At 40.0% G+C, this 4,748-nt stretch overlaps 1 non-coding gene across 1 annotated transcript; it reads left to right on the plus strand.

Moving 5' to 3' along the window:
- The first annotated feature begins 2,415 nt into the window (after positions 1–2,415).
- LOC116979429 lies at positions 2,416–2,605 on the plus strand. Its single transcript, XR_004413725.1, has one exon. It is a non-coding gene; the product is annotated as a U2 spliceosomal RNA (small nuclear RNA).
- Positions 2,606–4,748: the final 2,143 nt, after the last annotated feature.

The raw sequence follows: 4,748 nt of genomic DNA on the forward strand, positions 1-4,748 counted from the left end.
TTGCACCAAACACCACAGCCCCACTCGGCTTGGACCTGCCCCGAAAAGAGTGGGTCACCCTGAACCGGCTCCGTACAGGGGTCGGCCGGTTCAACGCCAACATGGGGGCTGCGTTCATCAGCAGCCTGCATGTGTGGAGCAGACCAGCAAACAGCACAGCACGTCATTTTCGACTGCGCTGTCCTCCGCCCCCCTGGTGGAGGGGTAGACCTCACGACCCTTGTCAACAGCACATTGAACTGGCTACAACGCCTGGAGGGCATTCACCTCTGCTGCCTCAAATGCAAGAAGAAGAATGATAAAACAAAATCATTTCTATTAAGTCATAATGATACAGTCTTTTATCTGATTTTCATTACTTAATCCAATAATATTGCTGCCCGAGACAAAACACAATCTCCAGTCATTGTTTTGGGCATGAGGCGACGTATTTCTAATTCAGGGCCAAAAATGTTACCCAATGAAACAAGATCACACCCACTCTCATAAATCACATGCTAGAAACTGTATCTTTCATTCAACCAACTTTGAATCTATTGTTCCTTCGACTTCTAGGGTTCGCAATAATTAACCAAGTATTTACCACTGATATCCAGCTAATAATCAGGCATCTGAATAATAATTAATTCTCTTGCCATGATTGTCAGAAATATTGTCTTTTCACATTTGGCACCAAGATATCTGCTTTTTGAGTGAGGCTTGGGCTTAAGCTGGCAAAGGAAATGGAAATAGAATAAATGGCTGAGAGATAAATTGAGCATTTGCAGCGATAAAAGACAAAAGTGGTCGATGATGCTGATGAAGTGGAGGCCAGGATTAACTCCAGCACGTTGAATGCAAAGTGTCATTGGTACATTTTGACAGATAGATCAAGCTAAATGGTTTAGTAAGTACAAGAAGAAAAAATCTGAGTGTATATTTATATCGCTTTGAAAGTACCAGCAAAGGTAAAGAACACATGAAATCTTTGTTTTCATAAACTGAGACAACATGCAAATGCAAAAGGTTATGTTAAATCTTTACACAACACTGGTTAGGTCACAACTGGAATATTACCTACAACTCTGTTAACCATCTTTGAGGGTGAGGGAGGTGAATACCCAAGAGAGCGTAAACTAGAACGATAATAGAGTGCAGATGCTGTGTTTGTTCTTTTGGTGTAACATAGGTTGAGATGAGATTTGTTACATGGTTACATGGGTTACATAAAGTTCCCGATGTGGCCTCCTGTATTTCGGCGAGACCAAGTGTAGACTCAGTGACCATTTCACCAAACACAATCTGCCAAGTCTAGCTCCCGGTTGCTAACCATTTTAACTCCCCTTGCCATTATCACAATGAAATTTCTGTCCTGGACTCCCATGGACAGAGTGTGGCCACACAAACTGGAGGAACAGGACTTCATATTTCACTTGGGCAGGTTAAAAGACACAGGTTTGATCTTTGTTTTCTACATTTTTTTGGGAACCAACCTACAAATAACTCCCCTCCCTTCCCCCCCCCCTTTCATCCCCTCTTCCCTGAGCCCCACCTGGGTTCACACCCATCTATCCTCATTTCTCCCCTTCCACCTGTTGCTTCACGATTCGCACATCTTCTATCCTAGTCTGTATCGTTATCCTTATCCTTGTATCCTTATCTTACACTTTTGCCTCATCATCCCTGGCCTTTGAACAACCATCTGTGTCCACCTGTCACTTGCCAGGCTTTGTCCTGTCCTGCCCCCATTTCGCTGCCTGCTTTCTCCTCCCCAACTCCAATCAGTCTGAAGAAGGGTCCTGACCCGAAACATCACCTATTCATGTTCTCCAGAGATGCTGCCTAACCCGGGGACTTACTCCAGCACTTTGTGTCTATTTCTTACAATCAGTGCAGGCTTCTTATAATCTTACCATCTACCTGAATATGCTGAATGCAACAGACTCTGAACACCAGCCAAAGAAGTTACGACGTCAAGCAGCACACGAGCTAAATCTGCCAAAACTTTAACATACCTATTTGAATGAATGAATGAATGAATGAATGAATGAATGAATGAATGAATGAATGAATAAGTGCTGTTAGCTGTGGGAAACTTGTTGGATCCAAATCTTGACCCAAAATGGCAACTGCACATTTTTCTCTACAGATACTTGCTAATCTGTTGAGATCATCCTTCTATTGCTCCAGATTGGCTCAGCTGCAATCTCGTGTGCCTCAGTTTAAGTCCTTCTTGAATACTATCATGTCAGCAGCTTATTCAAATGTTGAGGTTTTTTTTAGATACAGCATGGAAACTGGCCTTTTGGCCCACCAAGTTCATGCTAACCAGCGATCCCCGCACATTAACACTATCTTACACACACTACATTTACATTTATACCAAGCCAATTAACCTACAAACCTGTACACCTTGTGTGTGGGTGGAAACCGAATATCCCGCCATGCCTTTTGGCTAAGATCAAGTGTGGTATCTGTTCTTATCAGTTTAATATCTGATATGTCCCTTATCTAGGGACCATATATTAAATTGGTTTTTGGAACAGGGAGATGGAATAGAGGCATTATTTGTTTTAAAGTTGGCAGTGAAAATCTAGTTGCACAATTCATTGGGTCAGCAGCTTCGAAATATCAACAATGTTAGCAATGGTGTTATTATCTGGAACATGTATTATTGTCATATATGTTTCAAATGTGCAAGGTCAGAAATTCATCGATGCAATGTTCAAAGGCAGAATCATGGAATTTTCCACTTGTTTTTGTGTGTCGTATAGTTATTGCGATCATCTCTTCACTTTTGGGTGAGATCTTTTGTGTTCGCTGGTATGTTTTTTCAGGTGCCAAAACCACCCAAACAATATCAATAGTGAGGTAATGCTTAAAATATGTCACTGCCAAGGTTTTCAGCTGCATTAGTTGTTCACTTGCAGACAAACTGGTTTTTATTAGTTAGAGACTCAATAGCAATGTTATTCCAAGGGCCAAGCATACGAACAGTCGGACTGCTGGTCTCCTCTCTCCACACTCATGGCTTACTCTGTACTTTACTCACGTGGAAAACTGAACCTCCCTTGTAAAGTCAAGCACATTGATGTCCCCTAAAAGTGACAGATATTGCCCTGCTTCTTGATTGGTGATCTGCAGCCAAATTTGCAGCTGATTAAAAAGAAGAGGGAATGCAAATAGTGATGGAGATGCAAAGCCTGCAAAGGGATATGGATATGGATAGTTAAATAAACTGGAAACAAAGTGGCTGATGGAATATATAGGTAAATGGAAAGTTATCCACTTTGATAGAGCACAAAGGCATAGAGTTACACTACAGACTGGTACTTCAAAGAGGGATCTGTGTATTCTCCATGAAGAAAAGAAAGTTAGCATGTAGGTATGGCGTGAAGGCAACTTGAATGTTGGTTTTCCTTTCAAAGTTTAACAATCAATCTTGCTGGAATGATATAGAGTAACACTACCACCTAGAATACAATGTACAGTTTTATTCTTACTGCTTTGTATTGGCAGCAGCTCAGAGAATATTCACCAGTTTGATTCTTCAGATTAAGAATTTGACTGAAGAAGGGTCTCGACCTGAAACGTCACCCATTCCTTCCCTCCAGAGATGCTGCCGGTCCCGCTGAGTTACTCCAGCAATTTGTGCCTACCTAAGAATTTGCCGTATGCAGCTGCTAAGACCTGCAAATGAGATCTCTTTAAATGTTGACGGTCTTTAAAAATTCATGGATACTGGAAGTTGCTGGAAAATATCAGCATTTATTGTCCATCCATATTTTGGAGGCAGTTAAAACCATCATGAATTCAAACAGAGCTTTTCAGTAATAATTGCTTTTTCTGAAACGGTGTGGATTAATATAGTGGAGTCCAATAACATTGCCTTGTGGTTGTTTTAGGAGGATTGCAACATTTGGGAGATATTTTAATTCTGAGAGTTGGCACACAGAGATCTCAAGGTTATGTTCTTATTTAAATTGCAACCACATTGGGCAAAAGGAAATAGGTGTTCAAAAGAATAACAAAGGAAAACAAGAAACTTCTCTTAAAACCACAAACCACTTCTACATTAAATTGTTCAGCTGGAAACCTCATGAATCTTTAGATAACATACGTTTACTGTGAACTGAAAGAGGACAAACTGATCTGAAGTTTATACTACAGGAATGAGGGACCAGTTTGATTTTTCCTCTTAGCATAAATCCTTTAAGAACCAACCGCAGTACACTACTTGGTTTTTTTTAAGTTTCAACATTACTTTCAGAAAGTAATCTTTAAACAGCAAGTGATAGTCTCTCATTGCAAAAAGCAAAACATTTTAAATGTTATAATCTATTAGGTAGCCTTATCAAAGCATCTTCAAATGAGTGATTGTTTTCAATGGAAAAAAACACTGGCCAAATGCTACCCTAGAATACCAAAACTATCAAAAGTTTGAGTTTTTAATTGTTGCAGAAAATCAGAGAGATGAAAAAAGCATTTAAGTAAACCGGAACCCAAGATAAAATGAAACAAGGCAATGTTAATGGACTGTTATTCAAACATAAATTTAGTAACACTTGAATACTTACATTACAGGTTTAGTTTCCTCGTCATGATAAGCTATGAATATCACAATTCCCTGGGAAGTCCAATGCAAAGTGAGGAAGGCTTGATTATTTACAGTGAAAGACTAAATGTCTATTCTAGAACTTTTTTTGGTCAAATTATTAACTCCAGCTCTTCCCCTCCTTTAGTTTATTAAGGCCGCAGAAGTCAGTAAA

This window comes from Amblyraja radiata, chromosome 12, assembly GCF_010909765.2.
Source record: "Amblyraja radiata isolate CabotCenter1 chromosome 12, sAmbRad1.1.pri, whole genome shotgun sequence".
NCBI lineage: Eukaryota > Metazoa > Chordata > Chondrichthyes > Rajiformes > Rajidae > Amblyraja > Amblyraja radiata.